Below are 21,684 nucleotides of genomic sequence, written 5' to 3'. Positions count from 1 at the left end.
AAACTTCATTAAGAGATGATTTGGAGATAGGCATTGTTGGTTTCATAAAAATGTATTTCAAAAGGCTTTCCACAATATGTGCCATGATATTCTCATACACAAGATAGGGATGTGTGAGCAGAATGCTAATCTGGCTAAGCAGAGGCAAAGCTGGTTGAACTACTGTATAAAGAGTGTGAGATTAGTGGATCAGTTTCACCCTGGCAAGAAGACCTCTGTTGGTGTGCCAAAGAGCTCTGTACTCAGCCATGTCTTGCTGAACATTATTATGAATGACTTGTATGAAGATGTAAAGAAAATCCTGTCATATTTGCAGATATTATAGAGCTAAAATCTATAAAACAGCATTAGAGTCCTAAAGTAAATGGACAGGCTGGAATAAGGGGCTGAAACTAATAGGACTGGATTGGTGTTCCGGGAAAGTCCCTGTCTAGACTCAAGACAAAATTATAGAGTCAGCCTTTCACCATCTAATCCTGATGTAAAAGGAATAAAGTCAATAATAACAGTGACAATTTTTATTTTAGGCCTTCTAAGTGTTTCTCTGGTACATTTGATGCTTAAAATGGGGCTATGAAATAGTTATTATCATTCCCATTTTATAGATGAGAAAAATGAAAGCAAAGAAGTAAAGCTGCTTTCCGTGAGTCATAGAACTGGAAAGCAGAGAGGAGGTCAGGATGGAGAGCACAAGCCATCTAACTCAAGATACACTGTAAATTTACACAGAAATTCTGCCCTTAGGTTTCAAAAACCAAATACAGAAGCACAGGTTGCTAGAGGAGACATTGTTTAAAGGTCCCTAAGTGAAAGATTTCTGTGACAGGGTTCAACATGAGGTATCAGTGTTGCCAGAATGGTTAATGGTACCTCTAGCGGCATTTGTGGAGAAATTTATCTAGATCAAGAGAAATAACATTCTTGTTCTTCCATATGGTGTCATCCTGCTTCAAATTCATTCATCATCTAATTTTATGCTCTTCACACTTCCTGCATTTACATTGACACTGATAAAGGTACTCAACTCATTAATGAAGAGACAATAACGTAAAACAAAATACGGCACAACTTGAGCTCAATACACAAAATTTGAGAAAATTTGAGCAGTTATTCAATTAATCGAGTTGATGAAAATCGTAATCTAGATAAAGTGAAATTGAAGCTTGTGAACTGGTCCATTCATTTCTTTTTCAATCATATTAACATACAAGTACCACACTGTCATTTGGATCAACTGGATAATCTGGGATGACCTTCATGTTTCCCTAACAACCTGACCTTCTTTCCACATTCACTTCATTTGATCATATATAGTCCCTGTTTGTTTGTTTTTTTCTTTTTAGTTGAATGCTACTGGCTCAATTATTCAATTAAGGGGAACTGAACCTACATTTAGTTGGCTTCCAAATACTCTAGTTTTACTAGAGTAACAATTTTATCAGTTTTAGATTTGAATTTTAAATTCAGACTAGATTTTTAGATTCTCTGCAATCTACTTTTTAAAGATATTTTTTAAATGCTCAAATTGCCCTTGCAGACTTTTCATACAAAATTACGAGGTACATAGCTCATATTTTATGACATCAAACTTAAAATATGTATGCTTTCTCTAATATTCTGAAGATTGAGGGAAACTTCAATTCTGTAAACAAAATAATTTTAGAAGCTAATTTAAAAAAGATTCTGGAAGAAGAGTAAAATTGAAGGCTCAACCCTTTCAACAAGAAAGTTGTACTACAGTCTATTTTGCCACTCTTATATATCTTTATTTTTGTAAACTAATGACAAATTATTTATACAATAGGAAAAGAAAACTTAAATACAGTGTTAGATTACTCATAGTATGCACAGAAGCTTCCTCTCTTGAATCATGTCTCAAGTTGTTTACCTTCAGTCTTTGTTCCCTCCTGATAAGCCAACAGTCGTGTTCAGTACACATCTTGCAGATATTGGAACTAGTTATTTTTGAGGCCCATTCATTTATATAATGAACTTCAGAAACTATACATTAAGCAGAAAAATTAAGTACAATAGTCTATTTTTAATCATGAAGACAATACTAATTATAATTCTCCAGATAAACATACATAATTATAGTAATTACAATTCAACAATAACTCACTGGTACTTACTATTATAAACTCATAAACTATTATTCAGTACCCTATAAAATTCAAAATCTAATTGAAAGTGCTAGTTTAGCATAATTCCCACAAGCCATCATTCTTTAATATTCTGGAATGAATGAGGTTTTGGTTGAGCTATTAATTGATACTGACAAGCAATAACCACTGGAATGAAACTGCAATTATGAGTGGCAATTAATCACATTTGCTGTCATCTCTGGTGTCAAACAAAATTCAATAATATTCTAAATAGTTTTCAAAAGTTTATACCTTTTATGTTTCAATTTACTTAATGGAAACCAAAAGCAGTTTCTTGGGATAATCAAGTGATACCCAAATTGTATTTATGTAAAATATGAATATTACATTTTCTTAGTTTAAGAAGCTTTTGTTTTCCTTCTGAAATTATTTTCAGCATTAATCTGTGTTTTTGCACGCTAGGAAAATCTCCTTATGCTCCAACCTCTACCTGCATTATCCCAGCACATCTTTTTGACTCATAGATCACCTTTGGACATGGCCAAAATTGCACGTGTAGTGAAACTCCTGGGAGCAGGAACTTTAGTAGGCATCATTAAGAACTTGAGATCATTTGAGAGGGATCTTTTAGAAGCTTCAATTGATCAATGTCTCTTTGAATTGGGGAAAGGAGGTAGAAGGATTTAATTTCCTTTCCTTCATTTTTTTTTTTCTAATTAACACGGCAACTAGCAATGTTCTTTCTCTGACCTATAGCATTCATACACGGCATCATTTACCCCAACCTGTTCTGTTCAAAAGTCACTGGAGGGCTCCTTAGGCACTAATGCTGTGACCTTGGGATTGAAATATAGCAACGTATTTGTTCTAAACCAAGCAAGATCACCTATTAGATGACCACTTCAAGGACAATATTAGCAACAAAAGAGCCAATCCCAGATAAATGAAGCACTTTAGGCAAAGTGGAGGTTGTGACCTCAACAGGCAATATCTACCAGATATTTAAGCAGATACACAGGCTTACTTCAATATTCATGAATCCCAATTCTTGTTTGCTCAGTGAGACATGTCTACAAGGAAAAAGTCTTGTTTCGTTTTACATGCTTACAGTTTGTGGCAAGTTTAATGTACTGAGATAGTTAATCCTCAATAAACTAAGAAAAGAAATAAAGCATCTGTTCACTCTAAGCTCCAAATTTGAAAAATGTTTTCTGGAAGGGTCTTCCATAAAGCTGAAAATGCCAACAACTTAAAAATAAAAAAGGATTTATGTGCTATAATTAAAAACTTGAATAGACAGAGCAAAGTTACTTATTTAGAAATATTTCTAAATGCATAGCATTTATATATGTTTCAGGGAATGTTAGTAAAGTGAAGGGACTTACTAGCAAGCAGACACTTAGAGAAGAAAAGAACATTATACTAATTGCTGACACTAATAATGTAAATAGAATGACTTTCACTTTAATTATTCTGTTTTTTCCCTTTACTTCTGTTTCTGCTAATTGCATTTATGCTCATTATTGACTTACAATAACATAAAGAAGTAATGGTCAAGACTTAGATTTCATGCTGTTTGAAAGCTGCCTCAATATAACATGACCTTTTCTTCCTTGGTATTTACGGTTCTGACACAGCTATGTTCTGGCATCTTTTTGTTTGTTTCTTTCAAAAGTTATTTAAGTTCTACTCTGATTTTGGATTCGTTTCTTTCTCTTCCTTTTTCCTGCTGTTTTCATAATAGTAATTTTATAAAATTTCAAGTGTACAGAAAATTTCAAACTACTCAGTTAGCAGTTCAATTATTTTCAGTTGTCTAACATATGTCTTGACTAACTCATCTTGGTAGGTTTTCTACAAAAAACCTTGTTTAAGTTCAGATGTGCAGCAAGAATAGTACTGAAATTCTTATTGTTAATTAGAATCGCAATTTGCTCTTGATCCTTGAAAAGTTAGGGTTAAAAAAAAATCTTGTTCCATAGCTTGGAACTTTGGTATCTGAACTGAAGCCTAATCTAAGTACATGATCAAGGCCCATATGCTTCCAGAAGAAACTTTGCAGCACACATCTTTGTGTTAGGTGCTCTGGTTAAGATCCAAGTAAGATTTCTCTTCTTTCCCAGTTAAGCACCAATTATGTCTTTGTCTGACAGTTGCCCTTCAGTCAGAAACACAGAATTTTCACAACAGAATCTTCTATTTGCCCTCTCCAGGCCTATTAAATGCCTGCCAGCAAAAAGTGTTATTTAATAAATAGTGTTAAGGGAAATCCCGTTCCTATGTGATCTGAATTCCAGGCTTGTGTCAAGTTATATGACTGGAAAGGTGCACATCTGAATGATATGTGATTCTCCCACTATAGAATCACTGATACAGAATTATACTTTCATGTTACTGCAGAGCAATTACAAAGCAGATACAAGAAATATTATGCCAAGAATTCTTCTGTGCTTTCTGTTGAAGCTCCTATCTGCTATGTTGTTTAATGTCTCCTATAAAAGTCTCTTTTCCTCCTATGGTGAATTTCTTTTACACTGTGATACCTAGGAGAAATGAATCTCTTGAAGAAATAGAATGCTTCCTTTCACCGGAATGAGAATTATGTAACTTAACATTTTCTAAAATAGTTTTAAAAGAAAATTATTGTGGAGGATGTTATTATGTATGAAAAGTGAAAAAGTCTATGCCTGTGAATCTAAATTTGTTTAACAATTGAACCAAGATTCAAAAATTGAAGAGGTTTCTTTTTTAACTGTAGGATGTCCTCAAGACTTTGATTTGCTAATATGTACTCTGAGTCTCTAACAGGGAGATTTAACAGCCACATATCCCAGCTCACTGAAACATATAACCCTTGTTTTCAGAGCACGATTAAAATCTTTCCACATAATTAAAGAACTAAAGAAAAATCTAAATGAATGCCATTTAGATTTGAATGCCAGGATCACACTTTCTTGCATTCCTTTTGACCTAACTGCTAAGAAGCAGAAAGTTAAATACACCACTCAATCACAATATCCAAAACACCTCTTTAGTTAATATAATTCCTCCATCACATTAAAAATTATAACGTTCTTATTATTATCCACTACAAAATCTTAGAAGCAATAAAGTATAAATGCATGAAACTTTAACATTTATAGCATTATTGAAAACACTGTGAAAAACATGCATAGGGACAGTGGTTTTCAAAAATCAGTTTACTCATCATCACTGTTACTATCATTTCACTTTATTTAAAATATGAAACTTCAAGAATGATCCCTTTGTTCAAGTGATAGGGGGAGCTTCATACATCCTTGAGATGGCCTTGGATTATTAAAACCAAATAAAAATTCCATGCATAATAAAAGAGAACTCCTATATTTAAATCAAAGGGTTACATTCTTTGAACATTATTTAAAAAAATAATCAGGTATTATTGTCTATAGTCTTGCAGATTAATTCTAATTCTTATTTTTTTAAGTTATAAAATACGGTTTCCTAATCATCAAAGCCACTATCCTAATATCAATTTAATATTAGCCACACTCTTCAGTTTTAAAAAAAAAATCAGATTTTATTCAAGGAAGGGGACACCATTCCCCTTTAATTCAGGCTCTTTACAAGTACTATTTCAAATCTGTGTCCACATAAATCACCAAAGAGCTTGTTAAAAATGTAGATTCTATGGGTCATTTCCCAGAGACTCTGATCCAGAGTCCTGGAATCTTAATAGTTAACAAGTACCCCCAAGTGAGATGGTGGTTTATATTTTAAAAATTGCTTTTGAAGAGATTGTTGCCATGAGAGAGAAATTTTAGTTGTACTTAATTTCCTTCCCATTCCAAAAGGGCCTAGACACTAGTGTTACTTGGGAAAGGACTTAAAGTTCACTCAGTACTTCAGCATAGGAATGCCCACCCTTCCTTCTAACTGCCATTCCGTCCACACATAAGCAGTGCATTTTGTTCAGCCTGGACATGTGAGTTCTGGACCCAGCAATGTTGTTAACTAGTCATGTGGCCCAACCAGCATATCTCATAACTTTACTTCATGTCATTCAAATAGAAGACTGGATTACATCATTCCAAAAATCACAATCAGTTTCAAAGTTCTGGCAATCAGTAAACTTAGATTTTTCTTTTTTCTTTTCTTTCTATGTTATTTTTTCTAATCTGTAGGTTTTCAAAATGAGCTTTAAGGGTAGGTTTTATTACTGTTGTTTTGTTTTTGTTTTTGTTTTTTTCTGATAACCTGACTTGTCTTTTTCAGAATACCACACATTGTCTCCATTTTCTTTCAGAGATAAGACATAAAAAAACATAAAAAATTTGAGAGCATTGTGACTTCATCTGGAGCTCAGTATTACTCCTCTTGACCTCACTTGGTAAGTCCACTGGGCCAGACTAAAAGGTTTACAGTTCGAAGCAACAAACATAGCAACAACAACAAAGAATGTGATTGAAGGTATTGAGAGTTTCCCCCCTTTTTTCTTGAACTGGCAAAGTAACTGAATGTAGGTACTGCTTCATAGTTTGCAAAAGATGTAGACTGATACAACTACTGTGAAAGTGACACCAGCAAATAAGGTTGATTCTTCCTTTTTTAGGGTGAAATTTTAACACATGCTCTAGTTGGCCTCCAGTCAAGCCAGTGATCTCTGTTTATGTGGAACAGAAAAGTCCATAATGATCCTTTGTTTTAAGTGAGTTAAATAAAGCAACACTTTGTCTTCTATACCATCTTTGAAGAAAAAACAACAAGCATCCGTCACCTGTGGGATGAAGTGTTGCCCACAATCACCTTGATAATCAGTGTGGGGCTATGGCTAGAGCACAGGCTTCTCTGCTCCTGTGTTCTGTCCTCTAAACAAACAAAACAACAAAACAAAACAAAACACCCCAACAAACAAACAAAACAGGTGCCGCCCTGTGTCCTGACAAGTAATGGTTTGTTCTTGATATCCAAGATAAAATGTTTCTCTGTTTTACTAAAACTTTTAGACCTAAACAATTTAGGTATTAAATAATACATATAAAATCTAACATTTCAAGCAGGTATAATAACTTCCATTCTGTAGCCACATATTTTATTACTTTGCATTAAGATGACATGGTTTTAGGTGAGAAGGTAAAAATATCTGTAACTTCTTACTAGAAAAGGTGAAATTCTTGGCAACAAAGAATACTTGTTGATCAATATTTGTAATTCATAAAAGTATACAATATAAGGTGTTTAAAATGTCTTCAATCTGTCTCCAAACTCACTTCATAATTGACTTTGGTATACAAATAAAATTAGAAAAAAGGGAGAAAAAAGTCGTGTGTGTTATATAAAGAGCTAGCTTATATCACCACCGATTCTGGAAGTAGATATATAGCATTATTCTACAATTAGAGTTATCTGCAATTTTTAGCCAAATGGCTCATTTTAAGGGATGAGCTCTAGAATATGCAGAACTGAACCTTGGCCTAATCCAAGAGCAAATTTCCTCATTTCTCCCTAAGCGTCACCTGTAAAAGTGGCACACTATTACCTACAGAAACCTTATACCCAGTAAGGAGTAAATCAGTTTTGCCACAAGAGAACAATTATTCCTAAATGGCAGCCTGAAGAGAAGCATACCTATAATAACCATTCCTCACTGAAATTGCAGTATAGGAAAATGTCCCAAGTACGGGCATCATGGATTAGTGAAGATGAGGATGGCCAGTCTATTTACTGTTTCTGCAATGCTTTCATGATTATTCCCTCACTGTCTTACCTCTAGACTTTAAGAAAGCAGTGAGATTTTTGAGTTTAAATATTTTGATCACAATAAAACCATTTTTATTAAAATAAAAGTTTTAAAGACTGGAATTTATGAAAGATTCTAAAAAGACTTCGTTATGCTACTGTAATCTCCCCGTGGCATCCTTATATTACATTTTTAATATTTCCACTCGCATGCTTGACAATAATTGTTTCTAAAAAATTGTACTCCCCACAATTGTGCATTATAGATAGAAAAATTTAGAAGTAGAGCTTTTTCACATTAAAGAACTTTAAGTGCTTTATTCAGTTCTTATAAGAATGGTTAGCTTCTTCTATTCCACTGCCTCATTTGTGCTAAATTCTAAGCATTGTGATTAAACCATATTCTTTTTATCTAACCTCTGAGTAGGTGAGTCTTCCATAATTATTATTTAAAATATATTCTAGATTATGTTATTGAGCGCTTCCACATAGAGAGATTTTTCTTTTCATTACTTTTCCCTCAGATTACCAATGAAAATGTAAAAGCTGTATTATATTATGTTATGAAAAATGGTGATTTACAAATAATTGGTATTTGGCCTTGGTCCCTTCCACACTGTCCCTGGGAACCATGGAATAATCCTTGGTGATTCCATCCTGTTGAATTAGTTCATATTTGACTGATGTCAATAGCTAGAGAATGGCTCAACATGCATTCAAAGAGTCTGGTATTTCATTATCGTCACGGAGTCATTGTGCATGGTGGAATAATCAAAATCCATTCAGACTCAGATGATTATTCAATACACTTTCGAAGGATTCCTTTCTCCTTTCATCCTTTGTACATTTCCCAAGGAAATAGGATATATCAACACAGCATATGGTAAATGGAATCAGTCATAGCACCACATTGTATCTTCTATCATATGCTATTTCACAATATGACATGCTCAAGTTCTTTTCTGATGAACACTGTAACTCCTAATATAGATTTGGCAATAGCTCTTGCTTCTTCCCCTTTCATAGTCATCCCTGTCATTGCTATTAGCCTATTTTTATGTCTGAATAAAAGCCTGTGTTTCTTACTGAAATGCAGCTTTTTTATAACAGTGTATAAAAGTAAAATGTAAGCAAAAAGATGAAATAGCTCCAGATGTGGTAATTCAGTGACAAGTAGTTGAGCTATACACTGGTAAGAAAAAAAAAAATGCCCATAAAAGATTGGATTTTACTTTATCCTAGAAACACATAGTGGAAACAACGGGGACTTTGCAGTTCTTTCATGCCTTATGACTCACTGTGTGACCTGGGGGGATGTTAGTTCTGAAATTAGAAAGGTAAGAACACTCATTCCATGACACTGCAGTGAAATTTATGTAAGATCATGTGTGTAAAGTTCCCAAAGCACAGTGCCATGGCACAAAATGTAAGTGCGCTGCACTCAATAGCTTTCTTGTTCTTATGCCTTCTACACTTCCTAATGCTTCCTGAAGATTTCCCAGATAGATTGGATATAAAATGTGAATTTGAAAACTGAAGCCTACACATGTCTTTCATGTACTGTCATGGCATAGTTCAGTTAGTTGAAAGATAAGCCTGTCATACAAATAATCACTCAGCATGTTATGTTATTATCATGTCACCTATTTTAAGGTAGAAGATTCAGAAGATAGGCCTATGCTTCTTACCCTATGTTTCCTTGCCCTATACCATGCGTGTAATTATTTAATAAAAGTTATATGATGAGTTGCATATTTTGTGTGGTGACCAAATGACAGGACACGTAAAGAAGTATTATTAAAGAACACAAGAAATTAGCTCAGGGTATTAAAGGTACAAAATACCTTTCAAGTAAGTCAAAAGAAAATTTGATTCTCAGTATAGTTTTACATTTTGATGAGGAGAAAATAGAGGATAGATCTAAAGTAATCATCAAGCAAATAAATAAAATGTCTTCTATGAAAGATTTGCTGTGAGCTTCATGGATTAGCAATGAGAATCAAGTGTGAAATCTAACTTTCTAAAATATTACATATTCTCATTTCATACACTCATTTTCTTCACATCAGCCTTATAATCTAAGGGGAGAGAAAAGGACAAAACTAAAGGTATGTATGTCAAGGGGGCAGACCATAGGAATATTATTTGCATTATATTGGTTCCTGAAAGTACTGGTTTTACAATTCTTAGTGTTATCTTGATCTGTTATCTAATCATTTAACCCTTGGTTCATCCAGCCACTATGTCCTGAGCACGCCTTCAGTGAGCTGACACCAGGCCAGGTGCTTCTCTGTTTAAGGATATTGTCTTTCTTCTCAATCACTCTTACAGGTTTATTATGAACAGGGTGGCATGTTCCAATTATTTAACAACTTGTACCAAGTAGGAAATAACTATTTAGAAAGGATATTTCTTAAGCATTTACTACATATTAGGAATGATACTAAATGTCTATATACATTAGCGTCATGTATTCCCTTAACCAGCACAATGTAAGTACTACTCTTACTCCCATTTCAAACCGGAGAACACTGAGATTCAGAGACATCACTTGCTCAAAGTCATATATTTGCAGGTAGAAGGGCCAGAACTAGAATGTAGGCCAGTGACATAGATCCCACAGAAGAAAATCTGTACTCTGGTGAGTCATGGTACAGCTTTTGCCTCATGGATGCCCTTATTTTTTGACATTTTTCCTGCACAGTTGTTGACTAAATGTACCATATAATTATGCCTCTCATATCTGTCCTTTTACCTTCTTTTCAATCACTAGGAAAAGTGATTGCAAAATTTGTTTTCTGAATTTCAGAAAATTACATCAGCTTAAGTGTTCAGAAAAAATGCCTTGATGATTAAGAACTTCATATCCATAGTTATAGTTCCAAAATTATAAGTTTAAATTGGGCCTGAGGAAAAGATCTGCCATGGAATTAGAGCAATTTAGGGCCAAGAAAGATGGAAGTCCTTATCATTTTATAGATGAGGATGGAAAGCCCAGAGGATTCTTAATTGTTCCCAGGGCCCAGTGTTAGCAGAGCCAAGAGAGGAATGTAAACATAGGACTCTACATGTTTTCTTGGAGGTACAGAAATAAAAGCAAAAATGACCAGTAGTCAAGGGTTCCCTAAATCCAAGTTCTGCCACTAAATGGCTATGCTGTCTTTGGGTAGTCATTCATACTTTTTGGGTCTCAGTTTCCTAGGGTGAAAGAGCATCTTCTTATTTTTGCAATTTTAGTTTGTTTCAAACTGTAACATTTTATTATCCTGAGTTTCATTACATCATGATCAATTTGGTTATGTCAGACAGACATTATTACTATTCATTCGTGTTTCAGCCTACCACCATTCTACTTCCAAATGCAAATACTGCCCTCATTTGCTCTTTTGAGACAAAAAGATTTTATGCTAAGATTTAAGTTTTGTTTTGGATTTGGTTGTCCTTGAAGCCTTAAAAAATATCGACTAGAGTAGCTTAAGAATTCTTTTCTGTATAAGGATTAAATATCTTAATAATGATGATACAATAAATATTTGATGATATATTTTGGTCACATAATGAGGGATAAAATAATACAATCCTGAAGATGTTTAACAACACATTCAAGTACTGAAGCCCTGATTAAGACTGCTTTTAAATAACAAGGAATCTAGATAAAGGTGACCAGTGGAGAAATTCAAGGACTTAAAGCACATTTTAAAAACAGCAAAATGTGAATACCATATAACTAAAAAAGAAACTATCTTGCCTGGAAATCCAGGCCATTTTAATACTCTTTGTCATTTTAACTGGCTTTCTCCTAAAAAAATTATTTCAGGAAGGGCTCATTAGTGTCCTTATAGAAGACCAAAGCCAACTAGAATAAGGGGACCTGGAAACACATTCCAAACTTTACTAAAATGTAACTTTAATATAGAAGAATTTTATTTTACAGTTGGACTATTTATAATATTGGTTCCAGAGGGCAGCCCCCATGGCGCAGCGATTTAGCGTGCTTGCAGCCTGGGGTGTGATCCTGGAGACCCAGGATCGAGTCCCGTGTCAGGATCCCTGCATGGAGTCTGCTTCTTCCTCTGCCTGTGTCTCTGCCTCTCTCTCTCTCTGTCTGTCTCTACGAATAAATAAATAAAATCTTTAAAAAAATAAATAATATTGGTCCCATGGATGAAAGAGTATTAATAATAGTAATAACAACATACACTTAAATTGTGTATATTGTGTGACAAATACTGTTCTAATATATATATGTATATATATATGCATACACATTAAATTTCATGTTGTACATTTATTTTACTGTTTATCTGCTTTATAGTAGTCCTACTGAGTAGTTTACAAGTTTTAAAAAGATATTTTACTTTTATATTCTAAATAAGTAGTTTTATTTAATTTCATTAAAACTGATAAATGTAAGGTTGTACATTTCTGGGTTTCTTAATGTTTATATGAAAATATCTTTGCCTAAACGGTTGTGCTTGCTATGTACCATAGAATCTGGAAATGTCAGAACTAAAAAGGAAATTGGTAATCATGTATTTGAGGAGTCACCAGTACACATGAAACGAGCATTTTACAACTGAGATAATGCAGGGTCAAAGATGTGAAAGACTTCCAAGGTCATCCAATTAGCTAGGGGTAAAGTCAGATCTAGTTCTTTTTGCTTCCAGCACTAAGAACTTTCTACTACAAGCAAAATCCATGTAGCTACAAACTTAGTAGTAACTAGCAATAAAGATAAAGTTCTAAAAAAAAAAAAGAGCCTTTTTACTACAAGTTTTAAAACCCTAGGACATGATAGAAATGTTCCATAGTCTATTTAAAATACTGGGAAAAGAAGCACTTTCAAATAAAATAGTAAAGTTTTAATATAAGGACACAGCTTAGGGGGTTGAGAACCCCTCTCCAGTGTCCCTTCCAGTATATCCTCAAACCTGCACATAGGGGAGGCACAGAATTACTTCTCATATATCCAAGTCATGATATGTATCTCATATATCTGTCCAAGTCACCCCTGATCTTAGTAGGGCCACTGTTAGCTCATATGGTGCTTTGAGTAAATTTAGGAAAAATTTCTTCCTCTGGATGGTTAAATTAGAAAAAGATACCTCATATGGGTGATCTGTAGCCCCTCAGGCACAAGATGGCTTTGTGCCAAGAAAAATGTATCCTCTTCCAGGAGTGTGCAGGTGTCCCCAGAGCACACTGCTTAGAGAGTCAACCAATGGCTCTTCATCTCTCCCTGCTTTTATGGGATACAATACACAAACTACACAACTCTGTGTAGTGGTCTTGCTCTTGGACCTGCTGTCTGTCTCATGAATTCCCTTGGAGATTAAAATGAAATGTTGTGGTTGTAGAGCCCTCCACTGAATGCCTCTTATCACTTTGTCTTCTAAGTCTGAGAATGTGTTCCTCTACTTCTTGTTTAAAGGCAACATCTCCACCAATGCCTTCTATCTCATCTCCTTCTAACTCAATCAAACGACATTATTTTTTGGCTTATCTATTTTCACCTTTTTCTGTATCCTGACTCCTTTACCATTTATAATTATTCTAGGTAGCTGATCACTAAAACTCTCCTTTTCCTCCTGGGCACACACATAGACCACATTTCCCAGCCTTGCTTAAGGCGAGGTATGCTTTATGACTAAGATCTGGCAAATTGGCAGGTGGATGAAAACAAAGAAGCTGCATGTGGGCCTAGCCTACAACACTTCTCATACAATCGATCATGTTCTCCATTGTTTGTCAAGTAAAGACGATTCAGTAGTTCTGTGGGTTTTGGGAGATAGTATGGTCATTACACCAAAGAAACTTGGTCCCTAAATAACTGCAGTATGGACCACTCATGCCAACCCTCACCAGACTGTAACGGAAGTGAATACATTTTGGGGGGTTAAGTCACCGAGATTCGGCAGTTGTTTTTCATGGTAGGCCACTGAATTCCACTACAAAATGTACCACTTTCCATTTGTCAGGCTCTACTGAAGAATCAGACCATCACTACAGGCAGCTATCCTTTACGTGGTATAGGAAATTCAATGATACCATGCCTTCTCACTCTACTTTCAAAGACTTCAAGCCTTTAGGATAATGAAAAGTAACTTCAGCTTACCCAAACATGTGAGAACATCAGTAATTCCCACCCTTTCATGCTGATATTGTAAAACTAACTCAGCCTTTTGGGTTTGACATACCTTCTCCATGATTGAAAAAGGACACAGGGAATTTGGTTATTCTTAGTCATACTACTACAGGGTATTCTTGAAAGAAAAGTAAGTTTCCAGAGACCTCCTGCATTTTAGATCACAAAATCCAGTATGTACGCTTTAAACTCTATAAATTTCCCTCCAAGTACTCAGGCTCTCATTTAAATGATAATAAATGTCGTTAATCATTTTTTTGAAAATGTATGCATCATACAAAATTACCTCATTATCTGAGATGAACTTGCATATTCCTTTTGTTTTCTCCCACTCCCTTAGTGGATAGTAATGCAAAGAGATGACAAGGATGTTTACTTTTGAGATTAGAACCACCTGTTAAAATTAATTTCAAGTTGGTGGTAGGATTAGTAGGCTCAAAGCAAAGTAGAAAATGGAAGGAAATATTACTATTGATCATCAAAGACTAGAGTAGAAAATTAAGACCTGAAACCTTAAAAAAAATATTATGGTGAATATATCAAATTGCAAGGTAGGTCTAGCACAGTTGTTCACCAGAGTGAAGAATAAGAGCATAGAGTATTTTTGAAGTACTTTTTCCTTGGAATTACTTCTGTTTTAGAAAAACTTAACATAAACACTAAAAGGGAAAATGAAATTATGGGCTTTTAACAATATTTTTGAGGCTAAAATCAGGTTAAGAGAAGGAGGCAAATTTCCTAAGCTTTTTACATCATACAGATTCATATTCTCTGACTGTGTAAAATACTTGCTGTTTGATGCTTAGGTCAACTACAAGGTCCAGGAAAACATTTGGTCCCACAGACCACATGGTGCTGAGAAACAGAACCCCAGTGACAAAATGGCATCACGGGCAAGGAGAGAAGCTGGTTTCTGCCTTTCAGTGACAACCCCACACTAGGGGAGTGAAGTATGCTTGTTATGTATAGTTAAGTCACTTTTGCCACCATCCCAGGGATATAGTTGAGAGTACAACATAGCAAGGGAAAGGGTAATTATTTGCTAATTTGAAGGAATTATCTATTAGTGATTTTAGTGGCTAGCTGCTAACTGGCAGGGACACCACTTAAGTATGGTACTGCATTTTGGGCAGCAGGAAAACTGGTATGGACACCATTTAAGAGAAGAGCATAAAGTGATTTGTTAATTCAAGGCAGCAACATGCAGTGGAGAGTCTATGTTCTGAAGGCCGTGGTTGGTTCTAGTTCAATCTCTTTTAAGATGAGCATTCTAGGAAGGTTATTATGCTGGTTATGAACTCCTTTGATTCTGTTTCTTGTTTTGGAAAATAGGATACTAATACCTCCCTCACAACTTGGTGAGCTACACACACACACACACACACACACTGCTGGTTTTAACTATTATAAATAACTACATTGATAACAAACATCAATAATTCATTTAACATAGCTTTCTAAGTATTTACTGAGAGGCTTGTACATTTTCAGTACTGAGTTGGAAACTATAAGTGATTCTAAGAAGTGGTTGGACCTTAGTCTCAAGAAGATTACAACTGTTTGGGGAGTCAAGATATACTGATGAAGCAATAAATATTAATACACAATCATATGTTATTAAAAGGGAATGTGTTTTTTAGGTGATGAATAATAGAAAATGAGAGGTAGGCCTTGAACTTGGTGAAATATATTCCTGAACAGGAGAATATTAGTTATTAAATAGTTTAATAGTATAGTTTAATACTTATAGTTTATAGTTATTGAATATTAAATATTAGTTAAGAAGCAAAAGACAAAAAAAAAAAAGCATCCATTCAAGTTAAGTCCTTTGAGATTTACCTTAATTCTAGGAATTTAGTTGGATAGGTTTTGCTGCATATGACAGAAAACCAAAATTAGAGTGATTTAATTTCTGATTTAAGACAAAAAAAAATCTCCCTGTCTCTCTCTCCCCCACTTCCTCATCCCTTCCCCACACATCTGGAAAGACAATCCCAGGCTAGCATAGCATCATCTCAGAGTCAGACTTCAAGTTCTTTCTATCTTGATGCATCCCCTTGCATGGTACTGCATTTCAGGCAGCAGCAGGAAGGAGGGGAGGGTGGAGAAAGGCTCACTTCACCTCTTTTAAGAAGACATTCTGGGCAAAAAAAAAAAAAAAAAGATATTCTGGGCACCTGGGTGGTTCAGTCAGTTAAGCATCTGCTTTCGGTTCAGGTCATGATCCCGGCCCACAAGGGGCTCCCTGCTCAGTGGGGAGCCTGCTTCTTTCTCTCTCTGCAACTCCTCTTGCTTGTCCTTTCGCTCTTTCTCTCAAATAAATAAATAAAATCTTTGAGAAAGAAGAAAAAAAAAGACATTCTAGATATGAACTATATTTCCTTTCACTTCTCATTTTCAGAACTTATTCTTATGGCCATATTGAGACATAAGACTCTGGAAACTGGATTCTAAGCATTTATTAGAGAAAAAAGAAAGGGCATAGATGGTAGAGTGGGGAGTAGCAGGGAAAATGAACCTCTAGTAGGCTTGGTTTCTCTTTTCATTTTCCTCCTCTAGTCAGAAAACTAACACTCCTAGAAAAGAGTGGGCAGAAAGAGAGTAGAACTATATTCCCTTTCCAGCACTTTCACTAACTAGGTAAGGGTGGTGCCTCTCTCTCCACTTCCTTTCTCAGCTGAAAAATGAAAGTGAGGTCTTGTAACTGATCTGAAACTCTCTAGATCTATCATGGGTAAAATCAGACTGATGGAGCTGGAACTGGTGACTTTACAAATGAGGAAATGTTCAAGAGTTTAACACTTAAAAGATTAGATTAGGTTGCTGAACTAGAAAAAAGTTTATAGTCCCAGAGTCATGAAAGAAGGGGTTTCCTTCTGCAGTGATTTTGGTTCTGGTACAGAGAGCCAATGGAAATCCTCATTTAGAGGTTGCTGATTTGATGCTTCATGAGCCTCAGCAAGCACAAAATTTCATGCAGCAAAGTCTGCTGGATCTGATTCTTTTTGGCAGACAGCTGGAGGAAAGTGGGGAAAGAAGTTAGAGAACTTAATTCCTGTCAGATGTGGTCACTCACTACCACTGGGACTTTCAGCCAATCATCTAACATCTTTAGGTCTCAGTTTTACTAACAGCATCATTTTTGTAGATATCCCAACAAAATAATGTAAAGACCCAAAGATCTCTCACCTTCCTACTCAGTGATTTGACAAAGATGTTAATGTACAGATATACAAGTTAGGCTGCCTATGTAGAAAAAAAGGACCCAGGGATCCCTGGGTGGCGCAGCGGTTTGGCGCCTGCCTTTGGCCCAGGGCGCGATCCTGGAGACCCGGGATCGAATCCCACATCGGGCTCCCGGTGCATGGAGCCTGCTTCTCCCTCTGCCTGTGTCTCTGCCTCTCTCTCTCTCTCTCTCTCTCTGTGACTATCATAAATAAATAAAAAAAAAATTAAAAAAAAGATAAAACCAAAGAAAAAAAGGACCCCAAATAATCCGATGAAACACATGGCTGCTCTCCAAGTGGAAGGTTCCAGGAAAAGCAGGATGGCATCCAAGGTAGAGCAACTCTATATGGCACTGAGACCAGGGATGTGCAGCAGTGGTGGGATCGAGCCAGTATAGCTAAGAGCCCTGCTTTCTGAGCAAGTGAAGGATTATTTCCAGTAGCCTATGTGTCCAGCTTATGGAGGCTGAACAGCAGAATCCAGGATGTGATGCTGAATGCTGGAGAGCAGCTAGGGACCATGGGGGCGTGGGAGTGAGGGAAGGGGAAATGGAACATGAAGAATGAGGATACATCTTGACCTTGAAGAGGTTTGGCTCAATGCAGAAACAATGGTGAAAGGACATTTGTTTTCTAGTGCTAAGAATGCATCATGTTCCTCCAGGTTGGTGTTTTGAGAAGATGTTAAATGGTACCATAGGAGAAAATATGGGTGGCAAGAAAATTTAAGGTCAAAAAAATTATAGCAGTGTTATGGAGAGGGATATTCTATATTAAGCAAGAATCTATCACTGTACATGGCTGACACATCTGGATGCCAGAATTATATGAGAGCTGAATCAGAATTTCTTTTTCTATTTCCTATGAGTAGTGAAGGATAAACTTTAACCCAGAGAGGTCTGGCCATTGCTCTTTGCTTCTAGAAGGTGATCTCTAGGGCCCTGGAATATCCTGCCTAATAGGAGTGTCTTTGTTTGCCTGGGGACTTTGGTCACCAGTCTAGCAACATGATATGCGATGAGGCTTAGAAACCACCATATCGGGGAATCCCTGGGTGGCTCAGCAGTTTGGCACCTGCCTTTGGCCTGGGGCGCGATCCTGGGGTCCTGGGATCGAGTTCCGCATCGGGCTCCGGGCATGGAGCCTGCTTCTCCCTCCTCCTGTGTCTCTGCCTCTCTCTCTCTCTGTGTCTATCATAAATAAATCAATCTTGAAAAAAAAAAAAAAAGAAAAGAAGCCACCGTATCAGTTTTGACCTCTGGAGGAACTAGAAACTAAAGTTATTATCCCTAATTTCCAGGAGGGGGTAGAAACTAGAGGTCAGCCATGTGGGCAGTCTGTGATTGAGTCCCAACAGAAACTCCAGATACCAAAGGCTGCACTAAGCTTCCCTGGTTGGCAATACTCTTTGAGTTACTGAGTCTCAATGTTGAGTTGTTCATCATGGCTGGAAGAAGGCCATCCATTACTCCTCAGGAGAAGATAAGTGTTTTGTGTTTCAAGAAAGAAGAAGGAGCTTTGTGTTTCAACCCTGCCCTGGCTTTGCTATGTCTCTTCCTTTTGGTGGTTTTAACTTCTATCCTTTTACTACAATAATAAAACTAATTTTAACTGTAGCAATTTTTTGAGCTCTATAAGTCATTCGAGTGAATTATTGAACCCAGGGGAGTCCACAGGGATTCCAAACTTGTAGCCACCTGGTCTGGGTAAAGGGAGGGGGGCCCTGAAGATCTCTGAATTTACGACTGGTGTCTGAGATAAGGGCAGTCTTGTGGAGGGCTGTGCCCTCAGACTTGCTGTTTGCCAAACTCACTGCAGTTGGTGTCAGATGTCTTCTGTCAATTTGGCAGTCTGTGGCCTGTACCCTTAACTTTGAATTTGAATAAATCTGGATACCCCTCATCTAAAATCTCCTTCCCCTCTTGGGTCAGCTGGATCCTTCAGATTGACATTGGCCATTCAAAATCCATTGTCCTTCTCTTGTTATTTTTAAGGGTAGCCAATGTACTTATCTGGGCCAGGTACTGGATCAAATTTGGTCAAAGTCAATCATGACAATTTTGTGTTCTGCTCTCCCTTTAACATGAGTCTCCATGTGACCCAGTTCTGACTATTGGGCCCTAAAAAGATTTCTGCTGGGGGTGCTGGTATTCTGGGAAATTTTTTGCCTTCCTGATGAGAGAATGCATATAGCTTTTCTCCTGTTGCTGGTTTGTCTGCCTTGAATGTGACATAATGCCTAGCAGGTGGACCATAAGGCTATATAAACCTACAAGACTAGGAGAGTTAGATTGAGCCTGGAGCACTATTAATACGTTTGAGCCACTGCAGCTACCTATTTCAGGACTTCTGCTATATAAGAAAAATACACTCATACTTGTTTATAGCCTGTATGTATCTGCTTCTCTGTTGTTTGTAGCCAAATGCATTTATGATAGGTACAAAGAAAGAAGAAAGAGGTCAACCACCATGTTCAAAGTCATAGGTGTGCCAAGGCTCCCATGACTTCCATCCCAACACCTTCCTCCATACTCCTTTATGCCCTGTTTTGTCCTTATGAATCATAATGAGCTTAATTTCTACATACTATTCTATATAGTAAATGAAACAGCCTTCTAATTAGAGAAAGTTAAAGTCATATACAGCTCAATGTTCCATTATCAGACCCTTAAAACCATAAACTGAATGATCAATTTGCTTTTCTAATAATCTTTATTTTTTAAATATATCTTTTCCCCTTGACTTTCACCAACTCCCAATCTCAGTGTCCCAGTGATTTTGATATGTGGTGCATAATCATGTCGTAACCATTCATGTTAAAACTACTTTATTATAATCCCATCCATCAAAGCATTAATACTTCTAAAGAACTTCAAAAAGTTTATTGATATGATCTCAGCTGACTAAAAGCATCTATGTCACCCTTGTTCAAAATAAATTTATTTCTTGCTTGATTTAAAATAAACATTAAATTCAAAAAATAAATAAATAAATAAATAAAATAAAATAAAATAAACATTAAATTCACTGCTTTTCTAAGTAAATACTAAGTAGACTTCTTCGACCATGTTGTTTATTTACGAAAACCATCATCTGAGTTCTGGAGGATAATTCCCATAAAAAAAACCTCTCTGTTATTGACCAAGCTGAGAGCATAATTAGTATATATTTTCCCTCTAAAATGTCTGAACTGAATAATGACTAATAAATCAATCACTTCTGAGTCTCTCTAATCTCTTAATGTTTAATTAGGAAACATTAAGACTATTTCCAGTGAGAAAGTACATTTTCTACAAGACTTCTATGAGACTATTTCCAGTGAGAAAGTACATTTTCACAACAAGAACTTTATTTTTTTAAAAAGAGTTTATTTACTTATTTGAGAAATAGAGAGAGTGCACCAGCAAGGTAAGAGGCAGAGGAGGAAGCCCACTTCCCCATGAGCAGGGAAACCCACACAGGGCTTGATCCCAGGATCCTGAGATCATGATCTGAGCCAAAGGCAGAGGCTTAACTGACTGAACAATCCAGGCACTCCTGCACACACTGAGAACTTGAAGCTCCCCTTTCAAAATGTTTTACTCTGGAATATTTTTCTAAATGTATGGTGTGAAAATTACGACAGCATAGATGTGAAGAATGTCACTGTCAGTCTCAGAACCTACCTTTCTTTCCTTTCATCTTAGAAAACAAAAAGCCTTAGTATCAAATCATATATAGATCTCTAGAATAGTACAGGACTAAAAAGACTTTGCCTACCCTATATAATCCATGCATTTTAAAAAACAAGATACAAAAAGCAGAATTCCACTTTGCAGAGTTGATTTTCCATCAACATCCTGGTCACATCTTTAAGAATAAAGTACGTTTATACAAGTAGACCAGTGATTACTAGATTCATTTAAAATACTCTTCTATTCCTTTGTAAAAAGCATTCTGCTGAATTTATATCTCATCTTATGGCATAAAAACAAGTAAAGGCTTCTAAATCACTATATATAGTTTTGTCCATAAGGAAGAAACTATGCCAGTGCTTTTTCCTTCTTCCAAATATGGAGATATTCAGGTGGAAAAGATAGACCCTGACTTGCCCACATTTTAACAGAACAAGCGTACAGCAAAACCACCATCTGGGTTCCCCATCACAGTTATATGGTTCGTAGGATACCTCACAGCAGAATTACTTCTTAAGGCTTATTTTAAATCTTGAAACTTATCTTAGAAAATTGAATACAACTGAGTTAAATTGTTGAAAACGCAAAAAGAATAGAGATAAATTATGAAAGGGCAGATCCTTCCCTTTTTCTTTTATCAGAGTAGGTAGAAAAATTATCTCACATCATTTATACAGGATTATCAGTGAAATACATTTGTCTCACATTTTAAAGGGGTATAGAGGCAAATGTAAAGAGTTTCAATAAAAGCAGTATAAAACAGTTAACAGTTTGGGTTTAAACATTAGTTCAGAAGAACTTATAATTTTTAAAAG

General features: G+C 35.9%; 1 protein-coding gene and 1 long non-coding RNA gene across 3 annotated transcripts in view; one reads left to right on the top strand and one right to left on the bottom strand.

Moving 5' to 3' along the window:
- Positions 1–21,684, bottom strand: part of B3GALT1 (beta-1,3-galactosyltransferase 1) — a 503,874-nt gene that overhangs the window by 265,396 nt on the left and 216,794 nt on the right. The window lies entirely within an intron of this gene.
- Positions 9,065–21,684, top strand: part of LOC111094218 — a 44,712-nt gene continuing 32,092 nt past the window's right edge. For both annotated transcript variants that reach the window (XR_005384657.1, XR_005384656.1), the window contains exon 1: positions 9,065–9,160. This is a non-coding gene — a long non-coding RNA (uncharacterized LOC111094218). The remainder of the gene's footprint in view (positions 9,161–21,684) is intronic.

This window comes from Canis lupus, chromosome 36 (assembly GCF_011100685.1).
Source record: "Canis lupus familiaris isolate Mischka breed German Shepherd chromosome 36, alternate assembly UU_Cfam_GSD_1.0, whole genome shotgun sequence".
Taxonomy (NCBI): Eukaryota; Metazoa; Chordata; class Mammalia; order Carnivora; family Canidae; genus Canis; species Canis lupus.
Note: the sequence above shows the minus strand (reverse complement) of the source record. Positions and strands in the feature narration are given on the sequence as shown.